We start from the raw sequence: 14,599 nt of genomic DNA on the forward strand, positions 1-14,599 counted from the left end.
TATTGAGGGCACGCAAAGTCCTCAACCCGCACTTGGCCAGCGTGATGGGCCCAAGGCCTAACCCCTCCCTAACTACAGGGGGAGACCCTTGCCCAGCAAGTGGGACATTAATAGGTTTTTATTTTTTATCAAAGCGGCTTCTTAACCACTGCGCTTATAAACAAACGAATCTTTCATTCAATTATGAAATGTATTGTAATAAAAATATACTTTAGTCTTGTCATCAAATTACGTTATCTAACTAATCGTAAGGGCTAATCACTTGCTCTATCTATGTATTGCTTCATATTGTCTGTTTATCTGTTACCTTTGTCTTTAGGGAGCGGTCTCTAAGTGTGGCCTTGGTCATGGATGGACTAAAGACCCACGGACAAGGTTGGTGTTTAATAATAGGATCTGGAAACTATCGCGAACACGCATTTTACTTTGAAATACCTGACGTTTCGGCGCAGGTTACACGGGGCGTTCTTGTAGCACAAATGAGAATATCTGCTTGTCTGACAGGTTCTCACGACTAAACCTTTCAACTGATTTAAATGAATTCAAGGATGGCATGTTTGTTTTTCAAAATTCCACAGTTAAGCGTGATGAAGGGATGAAGATATGAATGGGTGTCGAGTCGCATAAGTAATTATATTATTAGTTGAAAGATATTGTGTTAGTATAAAACTATAATGGCGAAACGCGAGTTGGGTATAACAGGCAAGATGTAGTGTATCTATGTGTGTTGAAAACTAGATACCTATTAGATCTTAGTATTTAACTAATACCAAATAGTAGTCAACTAATTGGTCAGTTATTAAGCGAGCTAGCAGATTATAACTTGGAACTATTAAAACTAAGGTGATTAACTTATTAGCTTCATTCGGTCTAAAACTAGAAGTCTCGAAGTTTCGATGCCGGGGAATAAGACGAAGTCCAATTAGATGGCCTTTAGTTTCAGCAGTTCGTAACGTGAATTTGAACCTTGTATTTCCAATTGAAGTTTTACTCGTCTGAACTTTATGATAGTTATTGGCTAGCTGATAGCTCAAAAATTGATCGCGATTTTATTCTTGTTTTAATTCAGGTATTAGGTATGTGCCTGTGTATGTTAGTACGTGGAGAATGAGTCTAATAACAGCAATTGCAACTGCTGCTGCAATCTTATTGGAAAATTCTTCTTCGACTAATGCCTCGCACCATATTCTCGTACTTGGTTAACGTGGACTAAACTTGTTTTGGGTTGAAACATTAATAACTCTTCTTCAAGAAATTAGTACGGTAAAACATAGGATGAAATTGCCGCTTGCGGTCGTAAGAAACGCCAAAACCATGTAAGAGCTTCGGGTGGCTTGAACGATTTTGACATGAGGTTGCCTAAAACGCGTATGGTACGAGTTTAAAGTACGAAAACTATACGTAATGAACGTCCATGAACGAAACAGTCCCGACCTTAAAGACTACACTAAATCTACGAAGAGACCTATGCTTTAAACTTAGGATAGAAACGGGCTTTAGTTTATATCCAAGCAACGCTAACAAGAAACGTACAAGTCCATCAGCCCCATATTCAATGTTCTTATATTTACTTAGTGAAAGTAAATCATGTGATTATATTTGGACCCACATGTGACCACCTTGAGGTACAGCGAGCATGTGACCAAAGTCTTGTGACTTGCGTCGTCATGTGATCTTACTGCCAGGTTTTTTTATTGTTATTTGATCTATGCGCTTCAGTTATTACGACTAAATACTATTGTACTATTTCAAAAAAGGAGACTTCCGTAATTTTATTTCTGTATTGGGAATTATATTTGTTACCTTTTACTTGACTTGGCAAAAACATAGGCAAAAACAAAATGCAATATTGTCTGCCTGTTTATCACAAAAGTGTTTATATCGTACGAGATTCAAATCTCAATTAACTATACAAGGACCGCTCTAACCATCCATGGAAGCTGTCACGAAGAGACTAGCAATAGAAGTACCAAGTCTTTAAACATTTTCGTATGAGGCAAAAAATAATAGTCCCTAAATAAAATAGATTTTGATTCAGCTAATCAAAGTGTATACCTAAATATAAGAATCGAGTCTCGGAGATCAAGCGAAGGTATTTTTAGTACGTATTTTTGTACCTACACTTAGTTATAAATAGATTTTATATTTAGCTAAAAGACAAGGAGGTTCATCGACCTATCACGACTCATAACAAAACTTTGTTTTTTTTCGACCCGAGTATCGCACTTTAGTTACAGTTGTAAAGAAGCCAGTCAAATGAAAGCAACACTTAGTTGACAGATTTTATTTAAACATATATCGCAATTTTAACAATTATTCTAAGCTATAACTAGACTTAAACCATAGAAATAAACGCATTTAACTTCATACGAACAGTATTGAGTCTAAATAATTTATTTTGTCGCGCAACAATCTCTGTGGTCTTCTAGCAGAATAAAGGAAGGTCTAATCCCCTGAGCCACCACTCCACCCAAAGGCGTGTTGGAAATTAAAATATCGTTTCTAAAATATAAAATAATGTCTATACGTGTCATCGTTAGGCAAGCTTTTCTCGGTACGTATTAGATGGTCTCCCATCCACAGAACAACCTCGGCAAGCGTAGCTTAACCTCAGAGATCCATCCGCGGCTGTTGGCAACTAAGCCACGAGCGTTGTCGTTTGTCGTCTATAAGTGTACCTACTCAAAAATCTGCATAATTAGATGTAGATAATTAACTAATTAAAATTTATTCTCGACATGTCTCATAGCCAAAATAAATAGGAAAACCCACATAGTTATTAAAACTAATGTTTTAATTAAAATCTGTTTACACTGTCTGTTTATGTTCTTAGTGTCCTCCACTTGTAGTGAGTCAGTCGGTCACTATTCTGCGTCGAGGTGACTCATATCACTAACTTGTAAACGGTAATACGTACAGGTACTAGCAAAAAAGTATTTAAACTGCCATATTGCTAAATCCAATATTACGTACTTACCTGATCGCCCGCGTGCATACTGTATACTATTTAAACACATGGGGATCCGTCTCTATAAATCCCATGTTTGATCCCGGATATTTAAGTATCAACAATTCTCCATGCTGCACTATTCGATTGGTTTAGCTATAAAAGCGCAACAGTCAAACAGACAGACTTTCGTATCAAATAATATTACTTCTACAGCATACTGAGATAAAAAATGTACTCCTTCATTTAACCATACCACAACTTTTGAAAAAACATATTGAAGCCATTATACCTAGCAAAATATAAACCAAATTGATTCTTCTATTTTACTAATAATAATAAATATCAAAATGTAACATTGGATGTATATTTTGACCCGTGACTGTACTACGACGGTAACACACTACTTGTTTACTAAACTTTGATCTTTTCTGTTTATAACTGGCAGAATGTTAGAACGCGAGACGCGGTGTGTTTTTTAAACCGGATGGGAAACCGGATTTAATAGGCTATAGTTAAAAATAGTTTATCACAAGTCTTGAGGGCATACAAAGTCCCCAACCCGCACTTGACCAGCGTTGTGGTCTCAAGGTCTCACCAATTGCAGTTACAAGCTTGGTTATGGCCGATAACAAAATTCGATCCTGATATCGCGTCTGACAGACTTAGCAGTCCAAAAATCTGCAACGAGTCTCGTGATATTCTAAAATATTATTTTCTTCAAAAAATTCAACAAAAAAAGCAGTAGTAAAAGCAAGAAAAAATACTCGTCAATATTTTTCCCCGATAGATCCACGACACAGCCGTAAAAAAACAAACGGAGGAAAACATGAAAAACACGAAACATTCAAAAACATTTTTCTTTTACATAACATGTATTCAATGTCATTGAAGTAACATCTAAACAGATAACAATTGTAATAATAACTTTTATTTGTTAAAGACTACAATTATCTTCGCTGTATTTGTTCAATCTAATCTTGCAGCAATTTATTACAATAAAACAATTAAAACATTACTTTATCACGTTATAAAGTATTATACTATAATAAATAATGATGATAAAAGCGTTAACTTCTTCGTAAGACTAATTCGTAATATTATAAGCAAACACATAATTATTACATAGGCTAAAAATACTTTATTTATCTCTCTGGCTTAGGTGTATAGGTATACCGGGCCGATTTCCAACCACTATCGACAGTCGAAAATCGGCTGTCCAAATCTTGTAAGAAAAACTGATCAGCGCTTACGTTAGTTGCAGCAACTTTTTTCTTTAACCCTTGGTTTCTGAGGTACATTTAGCGATAGTTTATCTATTCTATAGCGTTTTTTTATATGAGTTTAAACGCAGTTGAAGAGGTAAACTGCCACTGAATGTACTCAGAAACTGGGCATAAGTGTATTTAAATGGTTAAGCGCTCGCTAGTACCAACTGTTGATAATCGCTACTGAGTGCTAGTTTTCGTAATTAAATATAATCAAAATATAATACCGGTCTTTTACCGAAAATCGTCGCATACGCATCTATCTCATGTTGGTTACCTGTCATTATAAGGCTACTGCCCTCTAGTAGTACAATACCATACTTATCAAATACCAAAGAGTTTTTAAGTAAATTCGTCCCTCAGGATTGAACCCTGTTTACATAAACCCAAAAAATTCTGGCCGTCAAAATTATAATTAAAAAGTTAGCATAAATAAAGCCTTAAAAGTGACTTTTACTATCAAGATACAAGGAAATAAAATAATTGTTTACACCATTTAAGGCTGTATAACCTTGAATTTAAGACCGATATTGGCGTAAGATGTTATTGATAAGGTGGAGAATGACTCGGCCGCGACGACAATGGTCGCGTTGGTAAGGCATACGTTTACAAACTGAGTCGGACGACAGACGCGTACGCGCAAGCATAACAAACTCGGAAAAACTCGCGGTAAAAGAAAACTGTGGAAATAACTGTGAAATACAATGTGATAGCAATTGTTTCAAAGAACTATCGTGAAGGGAATTAGTGCAGTGTTTTGGATGACATAAATGTAAGAATTTTGTTTTTTTTTATGCGCTTGCGATTGTTTTAAGTAAATATTATGACAGGTACCAGTTTTGCGCTATGGTAGAAATTTTGTTTTGGTAAGCTAGTTTAGTCCGATGGATGAGGGCGGCCCAGGACCGGTCCTATTGGCGCTCGATGGGGGAGGCCTTTATCCAGCAGTGGACGATTCCCGGCTGAGATGATGATGATGATGATGATGAAGCTAGTTTATATTTTGCCAGTCATCTTAGCGTTTAATCCAATTAAATCAATTTTGTGTGACGAATTAATAAAAAAAAACTAAACGTATTATATTTAAAAAATACCGTAACTATACAAAACAAAATAACATTTTAAATAACTGTTGATATTACATATACATATACAATATTTTCCATCCATTTTCACTCGCAATAACCTACAAATACATCGTAACGTATAATAATCAATGAACACAATTTAACATTTTCAATTTTCAATTACTGATAATTCCACAAATACTCCGTATATTTTACACATCCCAGGAATCGAACCTCGACATCATCTGCACTAAATACACTGCCACAATTACTTCGAATTCGTTCACAATAATATCCAACAGCTATTACGTCCGTTAAACTACAATTTTACATTGAACAATTGTTTGAAATGTAATTGAATTCACGTCACACACAGCGATTGTCTACCATAAGTCCATATTGTAATGTTTGTTTCGCGATTCGCGAGGTGACGTGATGTTACACTTGTGAACTAACCAGCTGGGTTACACTAAAATGATTGCAATAATAAATTGTTCTTTCTTTCATATTTACTTATGTCTATATGCAAAATAAACACATAAAGTATCTATTTATTACACCTAAATTAGAGCACGATGCTCTTTAATACGGGAAATCTTTTAACGAGGGTACATTTGTGGATAGAAATTCCGTTCGTTTAGTGGTTTAGACAAAAACTGTTATAATCTTCTACAATAATACAACATTTCGCGTAAATACATGTCGGTGTGTTCCTTTTAATACTTTTTATTAATCCATGACCTACTGATAGGCAAGGGTCTCTTTCCGAACGAGGAAATGGTTAGGCTACTAGTCCGCCACGCTGCCGCGCTGGCCGAGTGTATGCAAGGGACTAATACTTACGTTTCACGTTGAATCATCTTCCAACAAATGCAAATAGTTGCGATCATTATCTGAAAAAGAATATAAAGACATAATTAAAATGATCGTCGCTCCACAGAAACTAAGAGTCTTAGAAATCGCGGAACAAAGATCAGGTCTGATAATTTAAGTATTTGTTTACATAAAAATATTAGTTTTGTTTCAACAGACAACAAAAAAATGGTTGTCTTCTAAGGACTTAGACGCCCGTCCCTCCCTTTTAAAGACCTTCCAGTAAATAAGTTCATTGAACTCGTCTGTCTGCCGAAGGGTCTGGTTTGGTTCGGTAGATAATTAATCGATCATTTTATCTTAGGTACCAGTTCGAAACGTTGCAAAGTGCTTGCGCTTTGACATGTGGTTGCCATGGCAACGGATAACGTTTACGAATGACTGCTACATAGCAGTACATTCTCAAAATCTTATTTTTATCTTCATATGCAAAAAAGTTTCTGAATCTAGGTTCAGTATTATTAGTGATTAAACAAAATATTGTAATTTTCCAGTTTCTTAAATGTAAACAAAGTTGTTTACATGTTTACAAACATCAACATTCAAACATATTTAAATTGACACGTCTAACAAAAAAAACTGTTCTATTTTGTAGTAAATATCATGTCCATTGCGAAAACTACGTCGAAACAATTTAAAATCGTATTGAAAATCAGACAGAGGCTTGAATGTGAAATGCCCAACCCTCTTTTGACCAGTTAAGCGGACCGCCAGCCGAACCCTTTTCTCGTTTCATTAGGACACCCTTGCCCAATAAAATCGTAGGTACAGGTAACATTATTTTATTCATCTGTTTTGATTTCTCGAATGTATCGTCTAAATGTCAAACGCTCGATAGAATCTTAAATACAATATTTCTTGTAAATGCAAACATTTTTCCAGAACCAAATCTCACTACAATCGAGATTACAAATGGAAGTGTATTTGTGGGTGGGTATGTTGCTCTTTCCCGCAAAAATCATCAGGATGAACCGTATGTTAATGCAGTTTTTATAACATAGGATATTTTAAATTCCGAGAAATCTTTTCACGCGAATAAAGACGCGTGCAGAAACAAATATTACATAAAAGATATTGAAGCAAGTTAACACAACTTTAGTAAACTAAACAAAATAAGATGTCATTAGTACAATTAATGTTAAAAGCTAATTATACACAGTGACTAAAACTGACCTTCATTATAATCAGTTAAGTCATTAGTAAATTAGTGTAACGACAATATAATAAACGAGAAGTAGGTATTGCATAACTAGACTGACGTTACGATATAGTTTTTATTTTGAATACTAAAATCACGCTTTGTTCCCGTGGACCAGAGACTAAACGAGCCTGCAATAACAGCAAGCTTCTTTTGCTTCATTCTTTGTGCTTTTTTCTTTCATTATATAATACAAATTCAAAATATGTAAATTTTAATTTGGGTTTACTGCGAATTTTGTCTTAATAGTAAATGTCAACCTACTTATTTCAAAGGCAAAAAATCATTCAGCTTCAGAACGTAACACGGCATGTATCCTGTCACATTTCGTCACAATTTGTTCAGTTACCCTTTATTCCCGAAAGAAACAAAACAAACCCTATGCACAAATACATAATACAAACATGCATGGGAATTTTCATGATAAACACAGAATTTTTATTAATCCAACTGGGCAACAACACTTCATAGATGTATTAGAAGATCTCCTAAATAGATTATTTTCTTAAACAAAATATCAAACATCTCTTGTACTACCAAATTGCTATAGACATTTAGTAAAGTGTAGTATAATATACATTTTATCTTTATTATACTTCATAGCCACTACAGCAAAGTGCATCAACCACTCTACGCAATACGCCACTGGGCCAGCCCGCCATAATCCCTGTACTAGTGTAAACTTTGAAGGCAAGCTTATACAAACAAGCTTTGCTAAAACGCATCTTAATTAAAAAGCGTCCAAAAATATTACGAGTAAACCGTTATTTCTTACATGCCTGAATTGAAAAACAATTTTTATATTGTACATACATACATGACATCTCGTTTTCTTCCTATAGGGATAAGCTGATCTATACTAATATTATAAAGCTGAAGAGTTTGTTTGTTTGATTGTTTGTTTGTTTGTTTGTACGCGCTAATCTCAGGAACTACTGGTCCGATTTGAAAAATTATTTCGGTGTTAGATAGCCTATTTATCGAGGAAGGTTATAGGCTATATATCATCACGCTACAGCCAATAGGAGCAGAGCAGCAGTAAAAAATGTTACAAAAACGGGGAACATTTCGACCCATTCTCTCTTATGTGACGCAAGCGAAGTTGCGCGGGTCAGCTAGTGTCAGATATTTTGAAGTAAAGTATATTGTCACTAAATATCAGGGAAGACACAAAACAAAAAGAGTGTATTTGTTGTAAAACTAATTGCTATTATCTATTAATTTATGTTCCAATAAGAGAAAAATTGTTACCTTGTCTTTAAACAGCATTTTAAACTAGTGTGAGTAAGTATTAGTTAGTGCGAAGCGTTACTTTAAAGCTATTATATATCTATTTAAAACCTTCACGAGAGACAATGATTAATGATTTTTATTTTACGTTGTGAATTCTTTGCGTAAACACCCAAACGGGAGAAAACTTGTAAAGTTCAACGACCGACCTCAGCAAACAAACTCAAAAACCGTCGATAGTCTTTCAATGATAAAGAATCAATTGAACCGCGACGATATCTCAGTTATCTTTTTTTCATCTGTTAGTTACTCTCAAACACTTATCGGCCCGTGAGCGAACTGATTATTATCAATGACCTTAATATGAAAAAATATTGTCCAATAAAAACTGTGAAGGTTTAACCATTTATTTTTTTATAGTTATTATTGACGACAATTCTGTTTAGCATGACTAATGCCCTACAGTGTACTTATAATATAAACAATTTTTTTTAATTTTACAAGGTTTCGTCGAAATATTTTCGAAAATTTTGATTCTCGACATTGTCGACTGGAGAGAATCGACTACTGTTCTAAATAATAATGCCGAACTACATAGTAAAACGTAACAAACAACAATTTTACAGTCCAACAATCTGTTCATCAATCATCATGTAAACCCATTATTTCGCGCACGTGCAAATGACAACGTACTTAAAATTCGCACAAAACACGAAACAAACAATAAACTCGGTTGCAACGACGTATTATGTGCGGACCGAAATCATACAATAACCGTGTCATTACTGAATAATCAATAGCCGGACATGTAGGTGACATTCATACAATATCATTTTCATTGCGGTTTTAATACAAAAACGTTGGTAGAGTTACATTAAAAGCCTATGTACCTACAGCCTAGGCGACTAAGACCGAACGTGTATTTTGTCTAAACGTAATAATCTACACAAGCCAGACACTGACGGTTTTAATTGTATGAAAATCCGATCAAAAAGTAACCTAGGGACCATAAGGAAAAAATAATTTCAAATTACTCAGATCATTTCACATACGTATTAGACGCCGAAACTGTCTTACATTTAGATGCTTTTAGATTTCAAAGGAATATTTGTGGCTACTTTGTAACTTGATCTTAGTGATCAAGTTACAATGTAGCCATAAATATTCCTTATTTAGATACATTTTAAAGAATTATTAATGGTTTACAGGTAACGGGTACTAAATATTAGGTATGCACAAAATTGGTCCAAAATTGATTATTGTCATTAAACTATAGATAGGTGGTTAGAAGATTGTGTAGATTGAATACTACTCATATTTTACTACTCAATACCTTTAATACAATATGTTGTTAATAGCACTCGTCAAATAAGTGAACTTTATCCTTTACACAAATATACTAAAATATGTTTTCTTTCACAGGTTACCAAAGCGAAGAAATGTGGACGTATTCCAGTGTGGACATTACAGGGAATCGCATCAGCCGTACAGATAGAATAAAGATATACCTCTCAGAATGCGTTGTGTGTTTCTGCATAGTGTTCTTTATACTCTGTGTCGGGTTGCTCCTGTATCTGTTCTTCCACTTGTATAGTACAGTGACGACAGCTGGAAAACTCGCTGGAACACTCGCCGAAAGTTGATGGACGCAGTGTATTAAATAGGATTATAAGCAGTATGGAAACTTTGAACAACATTATCACAGGAACATCACACTTATACACATAATTTTCTTTTCTTTTTTCTTTTTTTTTTCTAAAAGACAACTCCCGCACTAAGAATTGCTCTTGTGTCGCGGGGACTTTTACAAACATACAAACAACGGACACAAAGCACAACCAGACCCGAAACAATTATTTGTGGATCGCACAAATAATTGTCCCGTATGGGAATCGAACCCACGACCTCCCGTTACCGTGGTATCGGCGTGGCGACCTAAACCACTGCGCCACGGAGGCAGTCGATTTTCGATTAAGCAACTAGTTATTAGATATATCACAGTGTAGCTCGAAGAACTACAGATGTAATCCTGTCACCCGCTTCAAGCTCTTATGCAGCAAAGTTTTATGATGTGTGTATTGGCATTTGTATAGGACTTTTCGCAGTTATGGTTTCCATACTGCTTGTAAATATACAATACTGTGACACATAGTCAGTATTATGTTATGTAATTATAGGTTAAGTAAGTACGAATGTTGAATGTGATATAGTTTTAAGAAGAGCTTATTAAACGGAGAAATGGATGGCACTTGCGTCGTTTTAGCATTCGTTATTATGAACTTAATGCTAATTGGATAAGTAAAGAGACATTGGTTTTTCCAAGCAACAGTTGCTGAGGAAATATTGAGATTCAATTGAAATTACTTTTATGATACAATAGGGATAAACATAGTAATGCATTGTCAGTTTTAACATCGTGATAGAAATAATATTAAATAGTATTTCTACCTACTTCCTTCTCTGGGCTAAAGTTACTATAATAATATACACGAACGTTGCCTTCAGTAATGCACTTTCAATGACAGAAGGACTTAAGTCACGGATACGACATTACATTAAGCCAACAAGTCATTTTTGAATTGCCTTTACTGTTTATAGCATCTCATGCTCAGTAATAGAAGGACCTAAAAAACGATGGAGTTTTTTTTCCACTAAAGTTTGTTTAGTAAAAGAAGGACTTAAGCGTCTAATCAAGAGTTCTATTTAACGTCCTTTTTCTCCTAAAACAAAAATCGTTCGATACAAATTCTACAGGGATGTAGTTTCATTTGAAACTGTGGTCGGTATCAATGCGACCACAACATAAACCACAGTTTGTGGTCCATTTTGTCTGACCACAAAGCGCCCGTTTTTCCCTTTAATCCGCTTTTTCGGTGCTTAGTTGTATAGAAGAGAATGTTGTTTGTAATTTTATACGAATGTTTGTTGCATTTAAATTGGCCTGTAGTGTAAATAAGAATATTTTTTATATTATTACTAAAAGATTCAAATGTATTATACATGTGTACTGTCTAACGCCTTATCACAAAACTCGGTACCAATAATATTACTTAGGCCTGATTTACGGCTTTTGTTTAGTATAAAGTGTGGGATAGCTTAACCGATAGATTAAGCGACAGCAAATGATTAAAAAAATCTGTCAATATAAGCTATCCAATAGTTATTCAGAACAAGTTAAACCGGCTATTAGTTACATTTAAGTTTCTATAAAATATGTTTTGTAATAAGCGCGTTAGAGTTTATTTCAGTATCTCCTTACTTATGTTGGAAATTAAAGCGTTTTATGTATTTATCAAAAATATTAGTTATTGTATAAACCTGTTTTTGTATGCGCAAATATTTTTATGCACTCGACAAGGTCGAGATGTCACCAGAATTTTAAAATTATATTTTATTAACAATTGAATCACGTTTGTTGCTGAGTCTTGGTAATTAGCGTTTTTACCCTTTGAGTACATACAGATCCCTAGAAACTTCTAGACTATATAGAAATGCCCTAAAATATATAAGAGAAAAGAAAGTTATAAGAAAACTTGAGTCATTTATGATGTAGATATAAATAATTTATTTGTTCAATGATTGAGCAAATATAAAAAAATAACATAATCCAATCATGATAATTATTATCGTGAGAGACTTATTTTTAGTGAATTTTGATAATATTAAGAAAAACCATTGTAACTATTGCCAAAGTTATTTGGCTGTTATTTGTGAATCTTGAATTTAATATATTGTTTTGTTACATACTTGTAGTTCAATTATTTTTAACCCGTTTTAACCGAAAAAAGAAATAACTTACGGACAAACAAACATACATACATGCATGAAATCACAACTTTTTCTCATAGGGGTATGCAGAGACTAAAGAACGCCACTTAGTACGATCCTTACAGACTTCCCTTGCCTCATTCACATCCATACATCTTGTCATACAGAAGACAATCTTAATTTTGGTACAGTATTTTGCTAACTTAATTCTGCAAATCTACATTTAGAAACAACTTCACTACATCCTAAATCGCAACAGCACTAAATACGAAAACTGTCAAAACTTTATTTGGTGTCTCTCTTCGAATTTGAAATATCAATAAAATTCCTTAAAATACCACAGAGTGATGAAACTTTTAGAGCGCTACGTCTATAATTGTGCCGATATTTCCTAGTTGAGTGGCAAGCGGCCGTGTTTCAACTTTGTCATGGGCTAATAAAGCCAGTGACAGACGGACGGCTAGTGTTTCTATAAATGATACGTTTTATCAACTGTGTAGACGGCTCTCAATATAACGGTTATTTTAGAATAGAGTACCGATTTATTTCAAACATTTTCAATACTAAATTTAAGATAATGTTGTTGCAGTAATCCAAGAATAATAAAACTTTCTCGAAAGAATATTGTACCGGATTTTGATTATTTGAAAAGATACAGTAATTATTATTCTCATATGGACAGATAATCAGACCCAATACATGTTAACATTTATGAATCACATACTATTATTTTGAATCGAACCCAAGCCCCATGCACAGTTCAACAGTAATGACCACGGACGTAAAACCTTTGGCCCTGCCAAGAAGAAAGCCTTGGATGCAATTCCCGGATGCAACTTGTACGTCAATCAATAATTTTATGGTCGCTTAAACTCACTTGCAATAATGAAACTTGTTGTAATTAATTTCTCACTTTATATGTTGAATATTCAAATGGTTATGCAGCAGTTTACCTCAAACGTGTCCCTTCTAATCTTGGAATATCAGTTTGGGCTTAATATTAAGATTACAGTTTATTGAGCTATTTAAAGATATAAATAAATATGCCCGATGCTTGCAGGTAGATAATATGATTGTATTAGAGAGTCTTCGCAAATACTACTGCATGTGTTATTTTCGCACACAGGCCAGGTAGTCATCATTCATAAATGGTTAAAACAAATTTGATTGTAGGTACTTCATGACCGTTATTTATAAGAAAGTATAAAACAAAAGAATATTCTTTATTTTACAAATGTTTTACTGATGAAGGCAGGGAGACCCCTAGTTTTGATACTACAACGCGGTCACCCATCAATGGAATGACCGCGCCTTAACCCGCAGATCGCATATCGACCGGGGTAGATAGTTTATGCTTCGCATCGAGGATTACATAACGTCTCGTGAAAACAATTGCTTGCATATTATTGAAACAAATTGCTAATAAGTCGCTCTAAACAGTCACACTTTGTATGACCATGAAACCAAGTCATTGACTTATAATGTGACAATACTATTGCATATGAACCACCCGTATAGTGTAGATAACTCTTTTGTTTACTGTTTACAAGTTTAGTAAAAAAAAGTTATTTTTAGAACCTTTTAAACGTCCTTTAAGACAAGGTTTTTGGTCGAAAACGGCATGTGTGGGTTTCTTTCCTTATAGTAACAATGATCGGAAATAAAAATTTACGAAATCGAAGTTAAGATCAATAAAACTTAAAAATTGGGAGTGAAATGTATTATTCTATTATATGGTTTAATTTTGTAAGACCAGTATTGAATTAGGTTTAGAATTTTCTCTTTCTATTCTTGAAGGAGGCTCTTGCACAGCAGTGCCCAGTCAGAGATTGATAATATAAAAAGAAAACGTTAATTATAAAGCAAAATAAATTAATTCTTAGGCATAAAATATTTTCATTTCTTCCTACAAGTCCAGGTATTAAAAAACTGTTCCGCATTCTCTTAACAACATTACGACTTCAGAGTTTTATCCAAATAGCTCAACAAACAAACCTTTGTTATTCTTAATCGAAAAATATCCTATTTTCCTGTACACAAAAGGTAATCCAATAGATCTAAACCTTGTTGCAATATTGGCCAAGGTACAGGAAAACACTAAACTATCAATACTTCTGCGAAGGTCGAGTCACTGCCACGAATAGCTAAATCCTTAGAACAAAAGGATAATCATTATAATAATATATTATTATGTGACTATTCAATATAATGTACAGGATATAGTTTTGCATGATAATCGAGTGTTAAA

At 34.2% G+C, this 14,599-nt stretch overlaps 1 long non-coding RNA gene across 1 annotated transcript; it reads left to right on the top strand.

Annotated features, from left to right (window-relative positions):
- The first annotated feature begins 4,794 nt into the window (after nt 1-4,794).
- Nucleotides 4,795-12,329, top strand: LOC142979508 (uncharacterized). The gene is made up of 2 exons (XR_012959826.1): nt 4,795-4,987; nt 10,006-12,329. It is a non-coding gene; the product is annotated as an uncharacterized LOC142979508 (long non-coding RNA).
- The last annotated feature ends 2,270 nt before the right edge of the window (nt 12,330-14,599 follow it).

Source organism: Anticarsia gemmatalis, chromosome 16, assembly GCF_050436995.1.
Source record: "Anticarsia gemmatalis isolate Benzon Research Colony breed Stoneville strain chromosome 16, ilAntGemm2 primary, whole genome shotgun sequence".
NCBI lineage: Eukaryota > Metazoa > Arthropoda > Insecta > Lepidoptera > Erebidae > Anticarsia > Anticarsia gemmatalis.